The following is a 27,446-nucleotide window of genomic DNA, read 5'->3' on the forward strand; positions in this document are numbered from 1 at the left end:
TTTGCTTGTTAGCGGTCGCTCGTACGTGTCACACGCAACGACGTCGCTAACGAGGCCGGATGTGCATTACGAATTCCGTGACTCCAACGACATCATGTTATGACTCCAACGACATCATGTTAGCGATGTCGTTGCGTGTAAAGCGGCCTTAAGCCATCGGGCAAATGAACATTTTACCAACTCAATTTTACTTGCATCGAGATGTGGGGGAGGTTGAATAGAGGCAACAGTCGTTGTATATGAATGGGGACATTTAATTATTTTATAAGAACACAGTGGATGAGGCTGACAATCAGCCTGAAATTGATGATTACAAAGTTGAAGATCCTGGCTATGATGAGCAACCATCGCATGAGTCTGTGGAAAGGGAGCTAACCAGTCCATCAATTTTAATGTAGAGAATTAGAAACTGTATTGTCGATTGCTTGTGGGATGACAGACGTACAACGTGTGCAGAATTATTAGGTAAGTTGTATTTTAGAGGATTTTTTTTATTATTGATCAACAATTATGTTTGCAATCAACCCAAAAGACTCAAATATCAAAGCTTAATATTTTTGGAAGTTGGACTGGGTTTTTTTTAGATTTAGCTATCTTAGGAGGATATCTGTTTGTGCAGGTAACTATTACTGGGCAGAATTATTAGGTAACTTAATAAAAACCAAATATATTTCCATCTCACTTGTTCATTTTCACCAGGTAAACCGATATAACTACACAAAATTTAGAAATAAACATTTCTGACATGCAAAAACAAAACCCCCAAAAATTTGTGACCAATATAGCCACCTTTCTTTATGATGACACTCAAAAGCCTACCATCCATAGATTCTGTCAGTTGCTTGATCTGTTTACTACCAACATTGCGTGCAGCAGCCACCACAGCCTCCCAGACACTGTTCCGAGAGGTGTACTGTTTTCCCTCCCTGTACATCTCACATTTTATGATGGACCACAGGTTCTCTATGGGATTCAGATCAGGTGAACAAGGGGGCCATGTCATTACTTTTTCATCTTTTAGACCTTTATTGGCCAACTACGCTGTGGAGTAGTTCGACGCATGTGATGGAGCATTATCCTGCATGAAAATCATGTTTTTCTTGAACGATACTAACTTCTTCCTGTACCACTGCTTGAAAAAGTTGTCTTCCAGAAACTGGTAGTAGGTCTGGGAGTTGAGCTTCACTCCATCCTCAACCCGAAAAGGTCCCACAAGTTCATCTTTGATGATACCAGCCCATACCAGAACCCCATCTCCACCTTGCTGGTATCTGAGTCGGAGTGGAGCTCTCTGCCCTTTACTGATCCAGCCTCTGGCTCATCCATCTGGCCCATCAAGAGTCACTCTCATTTCATCAGTCCATAAAACCTTTGAAAAATCAGTCTGAAGATATTTCTTGGCCCAGTCTTGACGTTTTATCTTATGTTTGTTGTTCAAAAGTGGTTGTTTTTCAGCCTTCCTTACCTTGACCATGTCCCTGAGTATGGCACACCTTGTGCTTTTTGATACTCCAGTAACGTTGCAGCTCTGAAATATGGTCAAACTGGTGGCAAATGCTATCTTGGTGGCTTCACGCTTAATTGTCCTCAATTCATGGGCATTTATGTTGGGCCTTTTTTGCCCAACACGCTTCTTGCGACCCTGTTGGCTATTTGCCTTGAAACGCTTGATTGATTGGTGATCATGCTTCAAAAGTTTGGCAATTTCAAGACTGCTGCATCCCTCTGCAAGACATCTCACAATTTTGGACTTTTCAGAGCCCGTCAAATCTTTCTTCTGATCCATTTTGCCAAAGGAAAGGAAATTGCCTTATAATTAAGCACACCTTATATAGGGTGTTGATGTCATTACACCACAACCCTCCTCATTACAGAGATGCACATCACCTGATTTACCTAATTGGTAGTTGGTTGTCAAGCCTATACAGCTTGGCATAGGAGAACATGTATAAAAATGTTCATGTGATAAAAATACTCATTAGCCTAATAATTCTGCACACAGTGTATTGTATACATTAAGTACAAGGATGACTGAGTATTCATGCTTTTAAACCTTTGCTATAAAAGTAAAATGGGTGAATTTTATACAACTTTCAAAACAAAGTTAAAATTGGTGCATTAGTAGGAAAAGGTGTGTTCTATGTTATGCAAAACTTTTACCAGTCAAATGCCAGTACCTGTACGTCTGACCAGTAGAATGCTTTTTGCTCTCTATAGAGCCATTGTTCACCAGCTTGTGCTGGTGCTAGGGCTACAACAATTAGCTCAGGCAGCGTTGATTACAGTATATATGACATAATGGACTAAATGTTTTATCTGCCATTGTGCCAACCTGATGCACATGAGCAAAATGTAATGTACAGTCTAAAAACTCAAGTTCAGTAGACCTTAGCTGTGTACTTTCTCTGGCAGAAAGCCAAAGTCTGAGCACGGACTTCTGGCTAAACCAGTGGCAATAACTGGTCCAGCTTGCCATTGGTGTATTGTCATGTTCAGACTTGAGTCTCCAGTCAGAGAGACGATTCAGCATGTCATATAGCTTGGTGAGGCCCAAGCAGAACAGATTCTTTCTTGCAATTGTGGAAAATCTTAAGTTTGTCAAAACATATCAGGCATGAATCAATGCTGATTTTCATTTACCTCTAGCTGATGCCAATGATTCATTTGGGTATGGCAAATAACTGCCTGTCCATTTTGTTCTATTATGTTCTGTGTTTCCTGTGCCAATTATACCGACCAATCGGGCAATTGATATCTGACTGGGGCTGTCAAAGCTGTCACCACACAGTTGTATATCTCCTTGCATGTTCTGTCATATTCTGTTCTGTGAATTTACTAAAGCTCACTTTTAGTGATGGGCGAACCCCCCGATGTTCGGGATCGGGAAACTCGCCCGAACGCTTTGTAAAGATCGAGTTCGGGTTCTGAGATAACGTGAACTTGCGTCCGAACACCAAACTCGGGTTTAACAGTTATGGGAGGGCGTGGGGGGTCTGTAAAATAAAGAATATAATTAATAATAAACATTGTCATTATACTTAGAGGTCCCTCGACGTGTCCTGCAGACTCTGTCTCTCAGACGCTTCTGCTTTCGCGTCCAATCATTGCTATGCCCCCGATTAACCACCACTGACTAAAGGACCTTCCATGACGTCAAAGCCATGTGACCAGTCTGGTGTGAATATTGTACAGACATTGGCTTACAGACTGATCACATGGCTATGACGTCATCGAAGGTCCTGTTATCTGAACTTTGACTGTCACTGTGCGAGTGTTGCATCGCATGACCAGACACGGTGCAAACTCTCCCGACAGGATCAGGTCGGCTGCATGTATTTCCATGCAGCTGAGGTTTTCCTGTCCTGAGAGCGTCAGGCCATGTGGGGTGATGCAATGCGAGACGCATGTGGAATCATACCCTCACTGTCAGCCTGCTTCTCGCTCAGCGATGAAGCAGAGCTGACATGGGTCTCTCTGCACCCTCTACATTGCCCTTCTCCATAACACACCCTCTACACCACCTCTCTCTATAATACAAACTGTACACCGCTCCGCTCCATAATACATGCTCTACACCTCCTCTCCCACACTGCTCCTATGTATAATATTGTTAAATAATGGGTTTACGGCGACAACTGCATAGCCAGTATATAATGATTGGAGCGAAGATAGGTCAAAAACATATTATGAATTTATTCAGATAAGAATTGGAGGGTTACAGTCATTAGAGAAAAATAACTGTCTTGGCTTGAGTTAATAGATGGAGACAGATAGAAAAAATAACAGTTCATATCTCTTACATAGCTGTGATGTAGTAAGCCGTCTCTCTGTCTGTAGATCGTCTGGTCGGGTTGGTGAGTCCGTCTTTCTCCTCCCTCCTTCTCCACTACCTTTGAAGTGTGGGCTTCTTTTATAACCCAAAACCCCTCCTCTGGATTGTCCTTATCTCTTTACATGGTAACACAAAAACTAACTATCCTTATTTTAGGTTTAGCATTACATCATGTCACGTGGTACATTTTACCCGCGAAATAAGTGTACTTGCGCACTAGAGACCTGTAACAAAACCTACTTCAATCTATATATATATATATATAGAAACCCTTTGAGGCTCGCTGAGCTTTGACCTCAGTGTAACAGTAACTTACAGTAAAACGTTTCTCATAGCTATTTCAGCTCATAGCCCAACATTCTAAACAATATATAGCACTACTTTGACAACTTTGACAAACAATGTCAGATGGCTTTGATGGACGACTAACAGATGAGCTTGGTTCTTACCATCTCAAACTCTTGGTTTAGCATTTTCCAACACACAGGCATCCTTAAAGGGATGGGCGATAATATACATATATTTATGAATATATGTAATCCAGTCTATGAATCAATCTCCATAAACTCACTATTTTACAGTCCCCCCTTATATGGAAGTTTGATGAACCCCGGGAAACCCTAACTCAATCGTGTCATCATTCGTATCACATACATTCTTGTTGGAAATTCTAGACCAATATTTGACTTGATAAACCAATCTGCAACTTTCTGTCAAAAAGTCATCTTGCGATTTAACATTCCTCTAAGAATGTTATCTTCCTTTTTCATTTCTATTTTTATGTTCCTATATATCTTCTGAATTCTACACATCACAAAAACTTGATATATAATACACATCAAAACTAATAAAAATATGATTATGATGGGATTAAATAAAACATTACCAACCGCTGACTGAAAAGATGACTGAGACCAGGAATGTACAGATTTACTAAAACTCTTCCACCAAGTTCTACCTGACATTTCATTCCATTCGTGTTCAATATCACTTAATTCACCTTGTTCATGCCTGAATATAATTTCTGCTTCCTTTAACTGTTTCGTTAATAAATCTAACAAACCCTTGTCTTTCTTTATTTCACTTGTCCACATATCCCAAGGAAAATCATTTATCTGTGATAAATTGAATTGTATCGGAAATGCCGTTAAGTTTCTCTTTCCTATAGAAGTGATATTAAAACTTCCTTCCTTCTTTGAAAGAGATCTCACATCTCCTTCTATACAATACAAACCCATAGGTAGGTTTTCCTTATGTACACAAGTAGAATAGTAAACAGAAACCTTCTCTGTCTCAGACATGACCTGAAAACATATCTTAGTTGGACTTACTGGAGTCACCAGATCATGTAGTGTCTGTACAGTCTCTATTCTCGCATGACAAGAAGAATGATTATGAAAACATGAATGATAAATCACCTTATCCTGTCCAGGTAAACACATCACCTTAGAAACAAAATGCAAACATGAAGAAATGTCTACTTGTTCAGTGTTCACTCCATCAAATGCAAAATCTGTGTACTGCAGTTGATAGAACACTTGTTGTGTGTTACTCACAGGTATACCCAAAACTGTAACAGGAACAATAGTCCCCTCTCTTCCAATCACCGGGATTAGCGATGTGCCAACACAAATGTTTCGTTCACATCCTAACCACTTATTTACCCACAAATCCGTATGATTCAATGCAAAATCATACTCTACAGGTAAATTTCGCAGTATTCCCAGTGGAGTAATTCCACTCTGTAAAGCTTGTGCAATCAACTTTAAATTAGAAGAGTACTCTACCTGTATCTCCAGGCACGCTTTAGCTACTTGTGTTTCGTGTGTGCTTTCCACGAGAGCTAATGTAGCATCCTGTAGATGTGACACGGAAGAGCCTAGTACAGCAGCTGTATTCATTACCATCTTTTCCAGAAGTTGATTCAGACTCTTCTGAACCTTTACACCTTTTCCTCCAATAAAACCAATATTATCCAAATCTGACTTAAGTGTCTGTATATTCATGGCATTAGTCAGACTTCCCACTGTCCCAATTCCTCCCAGAATTCCTTCTAAAACTCCTCTCTTACTCCTAGTCTGAGTTGTTCTTTTCCCAAACCATTGTTCTATCCCCATCTCCATGTTTATGAGATGTGATTGACACTGAGGAAACCTGGTAGAGATCTTCCAATGAGACATATTGAAAATCCACACCATTGTCATAAATTCTCCATCCCTTAATAAGGACTTGGACTGAAATTGATTAATTTGGAAAGGAGAAGACGGCATGAACCTCATGTCTGTGCATGCACTATCTGCTGCTGACCAAATATTCACACTAACGTCTTTACAATGTCTGTAATGTGCCTTTGTTTCAACGCAACACTGGTAAATTCCAGAGTCCCTGGAAGATGGATTCTCTATGGAAAAAATGAACGTATCATCCATCCACCTGATATTACCAATCTGACCTCTGTGAATGACATTAGTTGGACTGTTTAAAAAACTTCCCAAAAATGATGAATTTTTGGTCCATGTCAACAAAGACTCAGAAGGCAATTTCAACCTTGTGTTACATTTTAACATTATGGGTAATGTATTTACTTTATTATGTACTGTCTGTGGTGAAACCCTTATTTCCGGAACTATAGTGTTAGTAGCGGTAAACACTACAGATACCTGAACTTGCACAGGTTCCCGTGTTATCTGGAAATTCCATGTTTTGACCCAATCTTTATCTCCTTCTGTGATGGAGAGTAAAGAAGGATCCAGAATTTTCCCAAAAACCTGAGTTTTTAACAAAATTTCTGTTTTGGATCTTCCAAACTTTCCCCTTGCAATCATGTCATTTGTAATATCACCGGACCATACAGCAGGTTCATCACCTCTGATCTCTATGTTCCAGTATAGTACATCTGTAGGAGAACATTCCCATGTACCCGTTTTATTATTGTGTACATATTCTCCTTGTAATTGTGTGAATCTAGTTTTAGGTCCTGCAATCGCATGTAATATTATGTCTGTGTCATGTATGAAATGTAATTCAATGCAACATTTTGTTCCATATCCCATGCAGATATTTCCTGTTATCTCCACAGAATTGTCCGTGATGTCCTCTGTCAGTAAGTTCCGTGTATCTGATCCTCTTGGTCTTCGAGAATGTTGAATCTCTCTAGTCTGTTCATTCACATCATTGACGATTGTTCCTTGATGTAACATGTAAACAATGACGAAAATAAAGCAAAGCAGCAGGAACGTAGATCCCATCACGTAGAAGCTTGTCTTGAGCTTGGGAAGATGTTCTTTCTCCAGAAGGCTTGATGTCATCTTTCCTTCACAGTCTTTAAGTTCTTTATTCCAGTTCGTATAGGAAACCATTTCTTCCTGGAAAGAAATGCAGTATCATTATTTTGTCACAAATATTTTGCACTGGTCAACGTGAACCCACACTTTTTGTGTTTTCCGGGTCTTTTTTACCACATTTGACACTCGGTGCACAAGAATCATGACTTGTCCCATAGTCTCAAGGACTTCAAAAGGACCTTCCCAATTACACTCCCATGGTCCACTCTTGCGAAAGGTTTTGATCATCACTAGAGCACCTTTCTTGAATTTGGACTCATAGGGTGGCTCCATTTTCTGCATTCTCGATGCCGCATATGGCAGAATCGCTTTCAGGTTCTCCTGTAGCGATCTCAACCATTGGGACCTTGAGATAGCATCTTTTTGTGGAGTGGATAAAAATGGCTCATGTGGAAACCACAATGGCATTTTTCTTCCCGTCATCAACTCAAACGGAGTGAATTGAGTTGTAGAAGAGATTGAACCTCTTATACTCATCAGTATGAAAGGAACCTTGTCAACCCAAGTGTTACCTTTGTCCAAAAGCATCTTTGCAATTCTGGACTTGATTGTCCTATTCATTCTTTCCACAATTCCCGCAGATTGTGGATGATAGGGGACATGAAATTGCTGTCGCGCCCCTAGAATAGCACAAGCAGTTTGCATGATTTTACCTGTGAAGTGGCTACCTCGATCGGAGGTAATCATCCTTGGGATCCCCCAAGTACAAAAGACATGTTGTACCAATTCCCTTGCTGTGGACAAAGCATCATCTTTCCTAACAGGTAATATTTCTACCCATTTTGAGAACACATCTACCACAATCAATGCATACCTGAGACCATGTTTACCTGAGGGTAAAGGACCAATATAGTCTATCTGCAGTGTAGACCATGGACCATCTGCAGGTGCGATCCGTAGAAGTGGTGGCTTCTGTCCTTTAGGTCTTGGATTTATTTGGGCACAAATGAGACATGATAGTACAACACTTTGAACTGTTTCGTCCATTTTTTCCCAATAAAATTTCTCCTTGAGAATGACTAACAATTTCTGTTGTCCCAAGTGACCTAAACTCTCATGGTTGTATCGAGTGAATTCTACCTGTAGATGTTTTGGTACAACTGGACGCAATTCTTCATTTGAATTGTGACACAAAACCCCATTTTCACAGATGAAAGGAGGTTTTGGATCATCCAGAAAAATAACAAGAGAAGGATCTTTTCTCTGTTCTTCTGCAAATGAAGGTATGTACGTGTCTGCTCTCTGAACCGCTGAATTCTCAGAAGGTTCAGAGTCAAACACTTCCTCTCCTGTCAGGGCAGCTTCTTTGGCTAGAGCATCTGCGGTTGCATTTCCTACAGATAACTCATCATCAGATCTTTGATGTGCAGCGACTTTCACTATAGCAAATCTATTTGGGGCCCTAGATGCCATCTCAAAAATTGATTCTAGAGTTTCGCGGTGCAGCAAGGCTTTGTTGGACGAGTCCACATAGCCTCTCCTTTCCCAAACAGGCAGGTAATCGGTTAGGGATCTGACAACATAGGAGCTATCACTGTAGATTACCATTGGAGTTTGATCATCAGCTTCATTCAGCTGTAGGACCATTCTCACCGCTTCTATCTCTGCCCTTTGAGCTGAGAAATGACTCGGTAACTTGTGTTTTACCACTTGTCCTCGCTTGGAATAGAAAATTCCATATCCTGTGTGATAGTGTCCTTCCAGAAAAAATCTAGAACCGTCTACAAACACAGGTTCATCTGCGTCTTCCGACTGTCGTCTGAAGAGAGATGGACTTGGTTCATGGAACGTTTCTATGCAATCATGGGTTTGTCCTTCATACTGCATCAATTGAGGAAGAACATACTTGGCCTTATAATCTACCTCAATTTGATTTGGAGACAATGAGAGCAACCAATGGGCAAATCTCTGATTTGACACACCTGGGATGTTTTTCTCAAAGAGAAGTTTCAGTGTGGAATGTGGCGTTTGGAGAATAACCTTTTGGAACCCGATGATGTGTTGAGTGATTTTTATTGCAAAATACACTCCCACCAGGTGTCTTGCGCACACCTCAAACCCCCTCTCAACAGGTGAGAGAAGCTTAGAGAAGTACCCCAAGATTCTCCATTCCCCCCCTTGCAGCTGCAGCAAAACCACAGAGATACTTGTCTCTGAAGTGTGTGCTTGAAGCGCAAAAGGTGCGTTCTTTTCCACCATACTTAACGCAGGTGCGTGTTGTAGATCATGTTTCAATTGTGTGAAGGCTTTTTCCTGTTCGACACTCCAGGGACCAAAATAATCATCATTGTCACCTTTTAAAAGATCATACAAAGGTCTGGCTTTGTCAGCAAAATTTTCAATGAAATCCCTTGAGTAATTTACAAGCCCTAAAAAATGTCTTAGTGCCTTGTGTGATGTTGGAATTGGAAGAGATGCAATTGCCTCTATTCTGTCCTGTAGGGGTCGCCGTGTACCTGGACTTAGCAGAACTCCTAAAAACCTGACCTCAGTCTGCATCAGCTTGACCTTTTTGGTATTCAGTTTTAAACCTGCATCATGCAGCAGCTCAAACAATTCTGCCAGTAGAGAAATATGCAAATTCTCATCCTCCGTACTCAACAAGATATCGTCCACATATTGCAATAAACATTCCGGACGAGAAAATTTCGACAAAACGTTCGCCAGCGCCTGATGAAAAATGCTTGGCGACATACTAGCCCCCTGAGGAAGCCTACAGCATACATATTGCTGATCGAGGTGGTTGAATGCAAATCGATATTGGCAACTTTGCTCAATCGGTATACTGAAAAAACCATTACTGATATCCAATACTGAGAAATACCTTGCCTTAGCATCCAATCTCGACATCATGTCATGTGTATCAGCTACAATCGGTGCTACATTGGGAGTACACTTATTGAACATCCTCAAGTCCAACAACATCCTATAGCTACCATCGCTTTTCAGAACACACCACAATGGATTGTTACAAACAGAATTTGCCTTACGTATGACACCTTGAGCCAACAATTCCTGTATAATCTTCGACATCGGAGCAACTGACTCCGGAGGCAACTTATACTGACGCTGAGGAGGTGGGTCTCGGCCTTCAATTTTGACAATTACATCCTTCATTGTTCCAACCTCATTCCTGTACTGAGCCCATAAAGAAGGAAACCGCTGTACTAACTCAGTCAATACTTCATTACCACCAGTTTCAGGCCACAAATGATCTGCTGACACTACATCGGTCAAACAAATGGTCCCGACATGACTATATTCATTTGGATCAATAACTACCGCCTTACAACCGTTAGAATCTTTCCATACTGTTTTGTTACCCAAATCAATAATCCAGCCATGCTTTTCCATAAAATCAGTGCCAATTATATTCTCAGTATCCTGACAACACCAAATATCCATTTTCGTTTTCAAAAAACCAGGTATTTCCAAAGAAACATCCTGCGCTAAAGTCACCTTTGTTCCATTTTTACCACTGAAACCAACAATTGTGCATACAGGGGAATCTGGCTTTAAATGTAAATCAACATTTGTGACACTCAATTGCGCACCTGTATCAAGGAGAAATGTTACTTCCTGACCTTCAAGATTTACCTTTAAAAATGGTCGACCACAGCTATCCATTGAAACTCGAGTGACGAATTCCAGTGGATGGAGCCTGGGGACCGGCTTTGCCAGTCAGGAGGATGGAGAAGGGAGAAGAGCAGCAGGTGTCTTGCCCCTTCCATCCAATCCCTGTATGGACATTTCCCTTATCTGTCTGGTCAGAGGTGCATATGGTGATTGGTTATTTCTGTTGTCAGTATGAGTGGGCGCGTATGAAAGTGGAGGTGCTGAAGATGGGGGAGGTGCACTAGATGTGTTTGGCATCAGTCCATTTTCCTTACCCAGCCTTTCCTCAACTCCCGCCCTCAGGAATTTCTTGCATTCCCACTTCAGGTGTCCGGGTAGGCCGCAAAAAAAGCAATGAATTGTGCTTTTCCTGTTACCCCCCCCTGAATTCTTGTTTTTAGAATTCAACACCGGTCTTTTGTTGTTTTTGATCTGTTTTTCCTGGGATACTAATGTGTCAGTGGTCCCTTCTATCATGGCTATTTTTGATTTTACCTGATTTTGCTTCATTCGTCTACGTATTCTATCAATAAATGACGTGACCTCTTGTAGACTTTCCATCCTAGAAGCTATTTCGAATGAAGCAGGGTCCAAATATTTAAACTTTTTAACAAAGGCCTTGATCATGGAAGGCGGTTCTTGATCAGATCCGATTTCCATTATCATTTTGTAGGCCTGTTCAAATTTAACGACAAAGACAAATGGATCCTCCTGTATGTGTGTCTTAAGGTTTTCTAACAATTCGACTGTTGGGGTAGTCTCTCCTGTGGTAAAGAGAATTAACTGTCTCAGCCTATCTTCCTTTGTGTCATGGATCAGGTCATTGTGTTCGTCAGTCCTAGGTGTTGCTTGTAACCTTTTTGCCATGTGGGAGGGAAGCCATACCCTATAAATCTTGTTTCTCTGTTCATTTGTTAGATTATATTTATCCGAATGTGACTCAAAAATGTCCGCATTATGGAAGGCGTCCATTTTATCATCATATTTCGGTATGTCTTTAATGATTTTCATTAATTGGTCATGGATTTTAATGTTAAGACGGGCAGCCTTATCATGTAACTTCTTTTTCCGAAGTTCCTCCTCATTCAGAGTCTCGTCCTCGGCCGTATTCAGCCCGTCCGGTACGTCTGAACCTAAAGCTTCTGTCTTGTTCTGTCTCGTATTAACAGATACATATTTAATATCTTTCCGTAGTTTTGATATTAAATCTGCTCTTGTTTCCAACTGATCCTCCAGATGTTCGATATGTTCTGCTAATATCGAACAATTTGGACAATCTGTTGTCTCTGAATCTGTGACGTGTGTGTCTGTTGTATTGGACGTGCCTGTTGTTATGGGTGTGTCAGTCACCATGCAGATAGTGTGTGCATATGGCTGTGCCCCACCCACCATGGAGTTGTAAGTGTATACCATACCCAATACATTCTGTATCTTTTTCTGTAACCGATTTACAGTAAAAAACTTTTTATCTAGCTTAAGATTCTCAAGTTCACATTGCCGGTACAGATTTGACCATAACTGTGCGTCACTATGTGTATGATCAAATAAATACTCTACATGACAGTTACTAAAATAATCATGAATAAACTCCATTTCTCACCAATATGTGATGCTTGTCCTGGAATGGCTTCAACCGACTGGATGGATGGTCCTCGGATGGCTCCAACCGTCAAGGCTTGACACATACGACCTCCTTGCAGCTTGTCACGTTAACCCTCTCTTAGGCTCGTGATGTGGACACAGTGTATCGTCTTTGCCTGCAGCACTTTGGACAGAAAGATTACTCCCAAACTCACAGACCCCCCTTCTTGGACAAAGGGCAGGGAATGACGTGAGAAAGAGAAAAAGAAAGAAAAAAAAAAAAAAAAAAAAGTCCTTCTGCAATAATAGGCAGCGTGAAAAAAATCACCTTTCACAGAAAACAGCTGTGGTTCACAATCATTCAGGCTGGTGCTCGCCAAATGTTAAATAATGGGTTTACGGCGACAACTGCATAGCCAGTATATAATGATTGGAGCGAAGATAGGTCAAAAACATATTATGAATTTATTCAGATAAGAATTGGAGGGTTACAGTCATTAGAGAAAAATAACTGTCTTGGCTTGAGTTAATAGATGGAGACAGATAGAAAAAATAACAGTTCATATCTCTTACATAGCTGTGATGTAGTAAGCCGTCTCTCTGTCTGTAGATCGTCTGGTCGGGTTGGTGAGTCCGTCTTTCTCCTCCCTCCTTCTCCACTACCTTTGAAGTGTGGGCTTCTTTTATAACCCAAAACCCCTCCTCTGGATTGTCCTTATCTCTTTACATGGTAACACAAAAACTAACTATCCTTATTTTAGGTTTAGCATTACATCATGTCACGTGGTACATTTTACCCGCGAAATAAGTGTACTTGCGCACTAGAGACCTGTAACAAAACCTACTTCAATCTATATATATATATATATAGAAACCCTTTGAGGCTCGCTGAGCTTTGACCTCAGTGTAACAGTAACTTACAGTAAAACGTTTCTCATAGCTATTTCAGCTCATAGCCCAACATTCTAAACAATATATAGCACTACTTTGACAACTTTGACAAACAATGTCAGATGGCTTTGATGGACGACTAACAGATGAGCTTGGTTCTTACCATCTCAAACTCTTGGTTTAGCATTTTCCAACACACAGGCATCCTTAAAGGGATGGGCGATAATATACATATATTTATGAATATATGTAATCCAGTCTATGAATCAATCTCCATAAACTCACTATTTTACAAATATCCCCACACATACTCTACCCCTGTGTAGAATATCTCACCCACACACATTGCCTCTATATATAACATCCCCTACACACACTGCCCCTTGATATAATAACCCTCATACACGCTGCTCCTCTGTACACAATCTCCCACACACACACACACACACACACACACACACACACACCCACACTGCCCATCCTGGCCTTTACAGGTACATCTCTATAAACTAGAATATCATCAAAAAGTTGAATTTATTTCAGTAATTTAATTCAAAAAGTGAAACACATATACTGTATTACACAGTCATTACACACAGTGATCTATTTCAAGTGTTTATTTCTGTTAATGATTATGGCCTACATATGATATTCTAATTTACTGAGATGCACCAGTATGTTCCCATTCTGGGCCCTTCCTGGTATGTATGTCCCCCTTCCGGTATATATATCTGCCTTCTGGGCCTATTCTGGTTTTTGTCCCCTTCCTAGCACATATGTTCTCCTCCTGGTATATATGTCCCCTCCCTGGGATGCTCCTGGTATATATGTTCCCATCCTGGTTTACTTGTCCCCATCCTGGAATATATGGCTCATCCTGGGGAACCCCAGGTATATATATATCCCAATCCTTGGCACATTCTGGTATATGTACTTAACCTGGTTTTTGTCACCTTTTTGAGCCCCTCCTGGCATATTTGCCGCAAAAAGAAATAAAAAACTCCCAAACATTGGGGGCTGAGGCTAGAGGCCCCCTGATCAAGCCAGTCATGGCGAAACATGTCGGGGAGGCTATTAGCTGTTAGGTAGTTTTTAACAGGCAGTGTACGTGATAGTCAGCCATATTACGTTTAGGAATTTATCCAGAGCAGTGTCGGTTCACGGCCGCACTCATCTAATATGGAATTGGCCTCCCACCTGCCAATTTTAATCTTTGTCCATTTATATAATTTAATAAAGTTTATTTGATTAGGCCTTTAGTTAGGGTACCTCTTGTTGCCCTTTGGGCTAATAGTGTTTGTACAATTACCCCTACGCTGACCGGGTGTGACAATCAGAGGTTAGTGTTTGTCCAGAATAAATAACGGCCCCTCACGGTATTCTCTGTACACAATATGACCCCACACTGTCCCTCTCATGGTACATGCCCTCCATACTCCCTCTCTTTCCATACTAAGCATACTCTTCACACTGTCCTTTACACGGTGCCCCTTATACTGTCCAGTCTTTATACTGTGCCTTCATCACACTCCCCCTCCTCACTATGTCCTCACACTCTCCTCCCATTCTGCCCCCTCTCCATACCGCCCCCTCCACTACCCAGTCTCTATTCTGTGCCCCCTCACATTCTTCTCATCTCTTACTGTCTCCTCACTACCTCCTGCGTGTCCATATACTTTTCCCCTCACTCCCCATCCTGCCCACTTGCTCCTCATACCATGTCACTCTTTATTCTGTGTCCTCAAAATTTCTTTCCAGTTCGCTCCACATCCTCTCTCTCCCCATACATCACCCCTCATCCTCTCTCTCCCCATAAATCACCCCTCATCCTCTCTCCCCATACAGCACCCTTCATCCTCTCTCTCCCCCACGCATCACCCCTCATCCTCTCTCCCCCCACGCATCACCTCTCATGCATCACCCCTCATCCTCTCTCCCCCCACGCATCACCCCTCATCCTCTCTCCCCATAAATCACTCCTCATCCTCTCTCCCATACAGCACCCCTCATCCCCTCTCTCCCCCACACATCACCCCTCATCCTCTCTCCTCCCACGCATCACCTCTCATGCATCACCCCTCATCCTCTCTCCCCATGCATCACCCCTCATCCTCTCTTTCCCCATAAATCACCCCTCATCCTTTCTCCCCATACAGCACCTCTCATCCTCTCTCCCCCATGCATCACCCCTCATCCTCTCTCTCCCCATGCATCACCCCTCATGCTCTCCTCCCACGCATCACCCCTCATCCTCTTTCCCCATGCATCACCCCTCATCCTCTCTCCCCATGCATCACCCCTCATCCTCTCTCCCCATGCATCACCCCTCGTCCTCTCCCCATGCATCACCCCTCATCCTCCCCCCATGCATCATCCCTCATCCTCTCCTCCCACGCATCACCCCTCATCCTCTCCTCCCATGCATAACCCCTCATGCTCTCCTCCCACGCATCACCCCTAATGCTCTCCTCTCACGCATCACCCCTCATCATCTCTCCCCATGCATCACCTCTCATCCTCTCTCTCCATGCATCACCCCTCATCCTCTGTCCCCCCATGCATCACCCCTGTTTCCATAGATACCCTCCTCTCAGCCCATGCTGTTCCTCTTCCATGTCCTCAGCTCCACTGGAGCACTTATTAGCGTCCTCTCCCGCCTTCATGCTGCGGCCCTGACTTCCGGGTCAGCAGTTTGATCAGCTGACCTGATCACATGATAGCTGTTGGTCTGACCCGGAAGTCAGCGCCAGCGTTCACAGTTTCAATTGTCCTCGCGTCTGACAGATGCAAGGACAATTGAGCAGTGGGAGCCGCGCGCAGCAGATTCTGTGAGTGCGGCTGTCAGCATGACAGCCGCGCTCAGAGAATAGCCAGCCCCGACTACGGGGCTGGAAATGCAGCCCCCGGGGAGACTTTCCACTGCCGCATCAGGCAGCACGACAGTGACCCCCTCACAGTTGCGCCTGTTGTAGATGCACTGCCAGCCCCCCCCTAGATATCGGGTATGCAGATGCATACCCGGTATCTCCAGCACACGTGGCTAATTTGCATGCGATGCAAATTAGCCATGTATATAGTGGCAAAAGCAACACTGCCGGGTCCTCTGCTGCTAAACTGAAAAATAAGGAGCGCTGATAGTGTAATACCAACAGATCAGTGAGGTAGATCAGGAAAAATACACTCACCTGAAAAGGTTGTGAGATAGTCACAACCACTGATAGAGCATAGGATGAAGGCGTCTGCTGCAGCCCCACAAGGATGTGCATACAAATCAGAGTGAAGAGGGGGTTAATGCCGCGCATCAGCCAAAATGAAGATGTAGCACGTTGATGTTATAAACGTATTCTTTTATTCCATCGGTCTACGCGTTTCGAGGATACACCTCTTCTTCAGGACCAGTGCATCAACATAGTATCATATGGTCCTCTGCTGCGGCTGTGACTGGGGGGGGTAGTGATGAGGGGTGTGGGCTGGTCCTGCCGGGGGCTTAATAAACCAAGTAATTGTCCCTGGCTCAGCCGGGCCCCCCATCTTCACTGGGCCCCCTACACCAGTCTCACTAGTAATGCCCTGATGGCGGCCCTGAGTGTCTTTTGCTTAATGGTGTTGCAGCCTCTGTGGCCTTTCAGAAAAGGTGAGTATACACTGTGTGCAGAATTATTAGGCAAATGAGTATTTTGATCACAATATACTTTTTATACATCTTGTCCTACTCCACGCTGTATAGGCTTGAGAGCCAACTACCAATTAAGTAAATCAGGTGATGTGCATCTCTGTAATGAGGAGGGGTGTGGTGTAATGACATCAACAGCCTATATAAGGTGTGCTTAATTATTAGGCAAATTCCTTTCCTTTGGCAAAATGGGTCAGAAGAGAGATTTTAATGTCAGAAATGTTTATTTCTAAATTTTTATATTATATTCGTTTACCTGGTGAAAATAAACATGTGAGATGGGAATATATTTGGTTTTTATTAAGTTGCCTAATAATTCTGCACAGTAATAGTTACCTGCACAAACAGATATCCTCCTAAGATAGCCAAATCTAAAAAAACCCACTCCAACTTCCAAAAATATTAAGCTTTCATATTTATGAGTCTTTTGGGTTGATTGAGAACATAGTTGTTGATCGATAATAAAAACTCCTCTAAAATACAACTTGCTTAATAATTCTGCACACTGTGTATACTGACAGACCATGTGACACTTAGATTGCACACAGGTGGACTTCCTTTCATTGAGCATGTGACTTATGAAGGTAATTGCTTGCACCAGAAATTTTTAGGACTTCAATTTATTCACTTCACTTCTGTAGCACCCCTGAAGCCATCAGGGAGCTACAAGGTACTTCATTCTAACCAGGGTGCAGGGCCTACCCCCAGGTATCCAGAAGACTAGTGCTGGTAACAACAAAAACATTCCAGTTAATCCCTTTTTTTCCCCCAATTTCCCCAAAGACTGGTGCCAGACTAGGGTTGCACCTAATGGATGGCCACCTAGAAGTGGAGCCAATCCAGTCCACTAGACGACCTGGTGGGAGGGGCTGACAGTGGACAGTCAGTCAGACTGAGTTGGTGACAGAAAGAGAGATCGAGTGGAAGCACTGACGGGAGTGTGACGGTGACCTGAGGGCCCAAGCGTGTGGTTGCCAATGGAGTATGGTGGAGTATGGAGTATGGTGAGTATAGCACCAATGGGGAACAGAATCCTTGGTCAGGCAAACGCTCCAGGCAAACCTGATAAAATCTGCACATGAGGGGACCATCAAGGACCTCACTGACCTTGAAGTTCGGGACACAGTAGCAATGGGAGAACCGGGGAACGGGACCAGAGACTCCGACCCCACAGGGTCACGCTACCATTGAGAGACAAGGAGGGGATGAAAGCTCTTGGATGAAAGCTCCATCTGCGCACGCACCAATCCAGACGCAATTTCTTTGAAGCCCGGACTGCTGACAGAGCATCTGGGACACTCTTCGCACCAGCCTGCTCTACCACACAACCACCGCAGCTTCTGCTGTTATCACTGACCGCCACCGTTGCTAGCACTGACCTGCTGATGCCGTCACTGCCAGCACTGACCCGCTGCTGCTGACAGCCCTGACCCGTCGCTGCTGTGAGCACAGCCTCTGCCTTCTGTGACCCTGCTTTACCACCGCTGCCGCCCCACTCCAGTAAGACAACACCGGAGTATAAGACGGACCCCATTTTTTGTTTTTTACCTTTTTTTATCTATAAATTTGAGGTGAGTCTTATAATCCGGTGCGTCTTATAAAATTTAAAATATGATATATACGCTATATATACACTACAGAAGCATTTAATTGACAGATTTATCACAATTTGAACCTTTATTTTTAGATAATTAGAACCTTTGCTCAACAGCAGCTCAGTTTAGAATGGATAAGCATTAAAACTGTTCATTTGGTTCTTTGCCAAATAATTCATCCTGCCCGCTATGTATGGAATGTGGGTCCATCAGTTACAATATGCAATGGAGGAAATCCTATTAAATACTGAGTATAATTGGGATATCAGATCTCCCAAGCTTATCAGCTTTATTAGATTCTGTGTAAATTAAAACTATAATTAGCTGGCATATTAACCATTATTAGATCCAATTTAAACTGAATCGATAAGTGCTGGCATAGCTGAGACACATTTCAACCTCATACAAATTACTCTTTGCTCTTGTCCAGTGAGATATGAGAAATTTAACAGCATTCTATGGGAACGACAGAACGGCAGCAGAATAAAAAAATTCAAAATGAGAATTACTCAATACGGTAAATACAGGTATATCTATGGGTGTCTTGTATTTGAAGCTATTTACATTATCAACCATATGAGTAACATTATTTATCCAAATAAAAAAAACACTCAATGTATGTTGTCACTTAAAGGGCATCTCCATTTTTATGGATTTTTTTTATTGGTTATTCCAGTCAACCAGTCATCTATTAAAGTACTGGTAAAACTGGTATTCATATCCTGAGAATGGATAATAGGCACTGTACCCTGAGGAGTTCCGATGATAGCTGGAAGTCACCATGATTTTTCCCCCACAAAATGGATATTTACTTCACATGTACTTACTCAATAGGAGAGAATTTTGCTGCTGGTTATCCTGAGTTCAATAGACTGGAATTTCAATATGCTCAAACTGTTCCCAATGCCTTGTTGAGTAGTATATTAACCACTACAATGCTTTTCTTGGCAAGTGCCTTAAGGCTATACCCCTACAATTGTTTTCTAATGAAAAAAATAAATAAATCATAAATTATGGAGCACTCAACCTTTGTGCAAAAATGTATTACTTTATTGTTATTTCAACCACCCATGACCCTTTAAAAAAACAAACTGTCAAAGCTTAGTAGAGGGTGTGTAGCCTCCCATGGCCCAACAAATTTACTATGACTAAGGCGGGCTTTGCACACTACGACATCGCAGGTGCGATGTCGGTGGGGTCAAATCGAAAGTGACGCACATCCGGCGTCACTTGCGATGTCGTAGTGTGTAAATCCTAGATGATACGATGAATGAGCGCAAAATCGTCGTCATCGTATCATCGCTGAAGCCTCCGACATTTCCATAATGCCGGGGGAGCGACAGGTACGATGTAGTTCCTCGCTCCTGCGGCAGCACACATCGCTGTGTGTGAAGCCGCAGGAGCGAGGAACTTCACCTTACCTGCCTCCCGGCTGCAATGAGAAGGACGGAGGTGGGCGGGATGTTTACATCCTGCTCATCTCCGCCCCTCCACTTCAATTGGCCGCCTGCCGTGTGACGTCACTGTGACGCCGCACGACCCGCCCCCTAAGGAAGGAGGCGGGTCGCCGGCCAGAGGGACGTCGCACGGCAGGTATGTGCGTGTAAAGCTGCCGTAGCGATAATAATCGCTACGGCAGCTTTCACTATATATCGAACGTGCGACGGGGGCGGGACTATCGCTGCAGCATCGGTAACACATTGTTACCGATGTTGCAACGTGCAAAGCCCGCCTTAGACCGGTTACAAATATAGGACATTTAAAGTATGAGTCCGGATGTCTGGATGGGAAACAGGTCTCGTAAACTAAACCTCATAGATGGCTATGAAGCTTTTGAGTTTTTGTCAAGACAGCCGCAGTCAGCCCAAATATCGAGGTCTGTATTTAGACTGATTGTTTGACATGTGAAACAGCTTTACTCCAGAAATTTGTGGATTTAAAATATTGGTGGCAGATATGATCCCAATTGAGACATAACTAAATAAATTGTCTATAGACTGCTTATTAAGACCAGCATAATGAAAGATCTCAATTAATTTCCTCTGACCATATTTACACTTGACTTGTTGTTTCTTTTAATAACTAAAGGTCCAGTCACACTAAGCAACTTACCAGCGATCCCAACAACGATAGGGATCGCTGGTAAGTTGCTAGGAGGTTGCTGGTGAGATGTCACACTGCGACGCTCCAGCGATCCCACCAGCAACCTGACCTGGCAGGGATCGCTGGAGCGTCGCTACACGAGTTGCTGGTGAGCTCACCAGCAACCAGTGACCAGCCCCCAGCGCCGCGTGGAAGATGCTGCGCTTGGTAGCTAAGGTAAATATCGGGTAACCAACCCGATATTTACCTTGGTTACCAGCGCACGCAGCTACAGAACAGAGCAGAGAACAGGGAGCAGCGCACCACTGAGCGCTGGCTCCCTGCTCTCCTAGTTACAGCACACATCGGGTTAATTACCCGATGTGTGCTGCAGCTAAATGTGCACAGAGCAGCGAGCAGCGCACACTGCTTAGCGCTGGCTCCCTGCTCTCCTAGTTACAGCACACATCGGGTTAATTACCCGATGTGTGCTGCAGCTACATGTGCACACAGCAGGAGCCGGCACTGACAGTGAGAGCGGTAACAAAGGTAAATATCGGGTAACCAAGGACAGGGCTTCTTGGTTACCCGATGTTTACATTGGTTACCAGCCTCCGCAGAAACCGGCTCCTGCTGCCTGCACATTTAGTTGTTGCTGTCTCGCTGTCACACACAGCGATCTGTGCTTCACACCAGGACAGCAACAACTAAAAAATGGCCCAGGACATTCAGCAACAACCAACGACCTCACAGCAGGGGCCAGGTTGTTGCTGAATGTCACACACAGCAACATCGCTAGCAACGTCACAAAAGTTGTTCGTTAGCAGTGATGTTGCTAGCGATGTTGCTTAGTGTGACGGGGCCTTAAGCACAGAGGAGATCCAACCACAACACATAAAAAGGTCCAGAAAACACTATGTATGAAAGAAAGGTGATTCAGGCAGCTAAATAGGAAAAGGTTCTTTACAGTTAGAGCAGTCAGACTGTGAAATGCCCTACCACAGGAGATACTATGGCAAGTATTATAATAGCATTTTAAAAAATCTAAATGCTATTCTTACAGCAAATGGCATTGTAAGTGGGGGAGAAAGGTTGAATTGGATGGACTTCTGTCTTTTTTTAACTTTTTTTTTTTTTTAACAAAACTACATACCACTAATTTGCAAACAAGGGAAAAAATCCAGCACTCTTGTGGTAGCCAGTAAAATTGTAGAAAGAACTTTGTTACTGAAAATCAATTTAAACATCCAGCATCAAGGACAGGAGAATTTGCAATGACGCATTTCGAGCACATAATGTGCTCTTAATCATAGCACTATCATTAAGAGCACACTACATGCTGAAAACGCGTCATTGCACATTCTCCTGTCCTTGATGCTGGATTTTTTTTTATGAATTTTGAATAAAGAAGTTCTTTCTACAATTTACTTGATAGCACAAGAGTGCTGGTTTTTTTTCCTTGTTTGCAATCAGCGATGCTGTCTTGAGCCCATGCACCTGCTTCATTGCTGAGCTTGCCACTTCTTTTGCATTGTCTACATACAGTACCACTAAGGTTTTATTAATCTACTACAAATAATGCAAGTGCAGCCTAATCTTAAACCCAACTCTTGATTTCATTGGTAAATTCTTGGTATCACAAAAGAAAAATGGATATAATGATAAAAGACACCACAAACTTTGAACCTTTACAAATGGCATAAGAAAAGCAGTAATTATGTAAGAAGTTTGGTTCAATAAATGAGATAAGCCATATTTTTATGCTGAAATATACACACGCTTTATTTAAAAACTGAATAATAGCCCCATACAGCCCTCCAAATAGTATAATAGCCATCACATAGCCCTGCTGACTGTATAATGGCATCCCACATATCCCTGGAAAAAGTATAATGGCCCCCAACATAACCCTCCCAATAGTAGAATGGCCCCTCACAGCCCTCCAAACAGTATAAGGCCCCCCATATAGCCCTGCAAACTGTATAATGGCCTCCATATATCTATGCCAACTGTAATATGGCCGAAACATAGCCCTCTAAATAGTATAATGGCCCCCTAAAGCCCTGCAAACCCTCAAAAAATTATAATTGCCCCATAGACTTAAAAAAAAAAGATACTCAAGTCTCCCATTTCCCCCACTGCTTTGGTCTCTGCAAGGTGTGGTCTACAGCTCTGCACTGCTTGGCAGAGCGGGCACGATGTTGTGATGTCATTGTGTCCACTGCGCTAGACGTCAGAGCTCAGATTCATGTGGACAAGGATGGAGGTTCGAGCTCACAGCTTTCCTTTACTATCAATGACTTCAATGTATCATCATCCTTGAAGCCAATACAAATGAAAAATGCGATGCCAGGGGAAGGGCGAGGCACCGAAAAAAATGGTACCATTTTTGTGCAGATGCTATGTTTTGAATGCCTGTTATTGCATTTTTGCAAAAATTTGCGATGACCAAAAATGTAGCAGCTGGTGGTGATTACAACGACATGATCTAGGACAGTCATGGCGAACCTTTTACAGGCCGAGTGCCCAAACTGTAGCCCTAAACCCAATTTTTTTCCGAAGTGCCAACCAATCTTATTATGTAAATAATTGATTTTAATCTTACCTTTGCAGTCTTCTCTTCAGCAGGGGGCATCACGCTCATGCATGCTTACCACACATTGAAGCTGAGCCCTTTCCAGACACAGCAGTTGATCTTTCTGGAAAAAACTGCAGCATATTAGACAGAGATTTTAGCATGGAATGCAATCAGATGTCACCCTTAAATCCACATCTACATTTCAAAGTCTGAACATCTTGAAATCCCATAAAGACGTACGAGTTGCTCCCCTCCCCTTTCATTGTGTAGTTATGTCCCCCTGCCTGGCCACTTCCTGGTAAACATGTCCCCCATCCTGATATATATTTCCTACATTCTGGTATATTTGTCCCCATCATGGTAAATATACCTCATCCTGGTAAATGTCCTTGATCCTGGTAAATGTACCCCATCCTGACATATTGCCCATCCTTGTAAATGTTCCCCCATCCCGGCATGTACCCCATTCCGGGTAAATGTCCTCCATCCTGGTAAATGTTCCCAATCCTGGTTAATTTACCCCCATCCAGGTAAATGTACCCCCATCCAGGTAAATGTCCCCCTTCCTAGCATGTACCCTGTGAAGATGTAATTTACCCTCTCACTGTATATGCTGTACAGATTCCTATTTCAAGCTGGGTTCATTGTCTTATTTGAACTACTTCTGTGTACATTTCTATTGTTGTAGGTAATCACCCCCCTAAAATGCAAGGTTATATCCTCTTGAGGCACTTCCATCCCTGGGAGTAGGGGGAGGTGGGCCTAGAGTCCAACTAGTGTAAACTCTGCTTACCTGGGAGATTCAGGCAGAGTGAGCTGAAACTTGAAGGGAGCAGGAGCTCCAGCCTGTGTGGCTGTGGACACGGACGGAGCTAGGCCTGTGTGGCGGCCCGTGGGATTGTGTGGAACTCTTTGGACTACTGTAAGGACGATTGCTTTGTAATCCGGTCCGAGGATTGTCGGGAAGGGCCCCCGAATCTGTTTTACGTGGACTTATCGTGTGCTGTTCCAGTGTTCTTGTGAATAAACCTGTTGGATCGTTCCTCGGCCTGTTGTCTCTCCTTGCTCTGCTGTACACCCCGTCACAAACTGGTGGCAGCGGCGGGATCAGAGCAGAAGAAATGGAGGACAACAGCCAATCGACGTCTGAAACCAGAACCTCAGGATACAGGAACTGGACTGTGGCGAGTCTACAAACAAAGGCCCGTGAATTAGGTGTCGGCTACAAAGGACTCTCTAAGGAGCAACTAATTGAGGCATTGGAACACGCTTGCCTGCAAGATGGCACCGAGGAACAATTTCCACAGCAAGGGGAGCAAAGACGGGAGCCGGAGGTGAATACCCAAAAAAGTCAATGGGTTGTGTGGTACAAGGAAAAGATGGCACTGCTTGGAGATGAGGCCACCATAGAAGATAAGAGGGAGGCCATGCGTGGAGCTGAAGAGAAGGAGCGCAGGATGGAGGAGATGGCATTGCTGGATAAGCAGCTCGCTGTGGAAGCCGCGAGAGGTTCCAGACAGACTGTAACCCCAGCACCCATCATGAGGGAACTTCCCAGAGTGTCCCGCAAAGACTTCAAGCAGTTTAATGAGGCTGCTGGTGACATTGAGGGCTTCTTCCAGGACTTTGAGCATCAGTGTCGATTAATGGAAGTCCCAGAAAGGGAGCGCGTCCGGCATCTGGTTGGGCTCTTAGAGGGTGGAGCTGCTGCAGCCTATAGAGCTATGGACCATCGGTGGAACTGTGAGTATGCGGATATTAAACAGACTATTCTAGAACATTATGCTGTAACGCCAGACACTTACAGGACTCAGTTCCGTACTCTAGCATGTGATGAGGAAGTGTCCTTCAAGATGTATGCCCACAAACTCAAACATCTGTGGCATCGTTGGTTGGAGGCAGAGGAGGCCTTAACCTTGGAGACCGTCCTCCAGGTCCTCCTAAAAGAGCAGTTTTACTTCAAGTGCCCCGCTGAGATCCGGGAATGGGTGCGTGAGAGAAAACCAGCGACAGTGGAGGAAGCTGCTGCTCTAGCTGATGAGGTGCTCACCATCAAGCCTCAGTGGAGGGTTCTGTTGGAGGATGGAGAGACGCCTAACAGCTCCACAACACCGGATGCCCCCAGTTATTCTGTCCCCATTGTTCCCCGTTCCTCTAAGCCACCACATGTTGATACCCGTGTTAATGTGCCTCCAGTTGCTTCTACTGCACTTTCTGGAATACGCTGGGGAGAGGAAGTAACAGAGCGCAGGTGTTATGTTTGTAGGCATCCCGGGCATTTGCAGGCCTCATGCCCAGCCAGGCCATGGAGGAATCATCCTCAAACCCCTACAGCACCTTCAGGTGGGAGCCGGCCTCCAAGTTCCCCTACCCCTTACCCGAGGACGCCTTGGATGGAGGGAGACCCAGCTCAGATGCTATCAATGTGGACAGCCAGGGCATCGGCAAGTCTCCTGCCCAGCTGTTCAAATGAGGACTGATCCTGCGCCCAATCGGATTGTTAATTATTTACAGCCCAGCGCCATGGAGGAAGATGTGGCACCGCTATGTGAGGACTGGCCTAGTGACTCAGCCCATGTTGCACCACCAGGAGTTTACGGGGTGCGACCTGCAGTTATGACGACTTCTGCTCATCGAGGTAAGCACTTGCAGGAGGTTGTGCTGGATGGACAGAGACTTGTTGGATTTTGTGACTCGGGTGCTTTCCTCACACTGGCTGATCCCCGAGTGGTTCGGCCTGAGGCAATCCATAGAGGACCTGGGATTGTCATTGAACTGGCTGGTGGACAATGGAGGACTATTCCCACAGCCACTGTGGATCTGAGCTTTGGTTTTGGGGTCAGGCGATGTGTGGTTGGGGTGATGGGTGGTCTGCCTGCAGCTGTTCTCCTGGGCAATGATGTGGGAGAGCTACGATGCCAATTCGTGGCTGCATGAAGCCACATGTAAGTAACGCTCTGCCTGTGTGTACTTAACCAGTGACCTGTAGAGGTCCCTAGTACGTACACAAGTTGGGAGGGGGAGGGATTGTGAAGATGTAATTTACCCTCTCACTGTATATGCTGTACAGATTCCTATTTCAAGCTGGGTTCATTGTCTTATTTGAACTACTTCTGTGTACATTTCTATTGTTGTAGGTAATCACCCCCCTAAAATGCAAGGTTATATCCTCTTGAGGCACTTCCATCCCTGGGAGTAGGGGGAGGTGGGCCTAGAGTCCAACTAGTGTAAACTCTGCTTACCTGGGAGATTCAGGCAGAGTGAGCTGAAACTTGAAGGGAGCAGGAGCTCCAGCCTGTGTGGCTGTGGACACGGACGGAGCTAGGCCTGTGTGGCGGCCCGTGGGATTGTGTGGAACTCTTTGGACTACTGTAAGGATGATTGCTTTGTAATCCGGTCCGAGGATTGTCGGGAAGGGCCCCCGAATCTGTTTTACGTGGACTTATCGTGTGCTGTTCCAGTGTTCTTGTGAAAAAACCTGTTGGATCGTTCCTCGGCCTGTTGTCTCTCCTTGCTCTGCTGTACACCCCGTCACATACCCCCATCCTGGTAAATGCCCACCTTCCTGGCATGTTCCCCTTCCTGGTAAATGTTCCCCTTCCTGGTAAAAGTTCCCCTTCCTGGTAAATGTACCCTATCGTGGCATGTTTCCTCCATCCTGGCATGCATGTTTCCTCCATCCTGGCATGCATGTTTCCTCCATCCTGGCATGCATGTTTCCTCCATCCTGGCATGCATGTTTCCTCGATCCTGACATGCATGTTTCCTCCATCCTGGCATGCATGTTTTCCCCATCCTGGCATGCATTTTTTCCCCATCCTGCCATGCATGCTTCCTCCATCCTGCCATGCATGTTTTCCCCATCCTGGCATGCATGTTTCCTCCATCCTGGCATGAATGTTTCCTCCATCCTGGCATGTATGTTTCCTCCATCCTGGCATGTATGTTTCCTCCATCCTGGCATGCATGTTTCTCCATCCTGCCATGCATGTTTCCTCCATCCTACCATGCATGTTTCCTCCATCCTGGCATTCATGTTTCCTCCATCCTGGCATGCATGTTTCCTCCATCTTGGCATGTATATTTTCCCCATCCTGGCATGCATTGTTCCCCATCCTGGCATGCATGTCGTCCCCCCCCCCATGCTGGCATGCATGTTTCCCCCCCATGCTGGCATGTGCGTTCCCCCCATACTGGAATTTGTGTTTCTCCCCCACCCCATGCTGGCATGTGTGTTCCCCCTCCCGAACCCAAT

This window comes from Anomaloglossus baeobatrachus, chromosome 2, assembly GCF_048569485.1.
Source record: "Anomaloglossus baeobatrachus isolate aAnoBae1 chromosome 2, aAnoBae1.hap1, whole genome shotgun sequence".
Lineage (NCBI taxonomy): Eukaryota > Metazoa > Chordata > Amphibia > Anura > Aromobatidae > Anomaloglossus > Anomaloglossus baeobatrachus.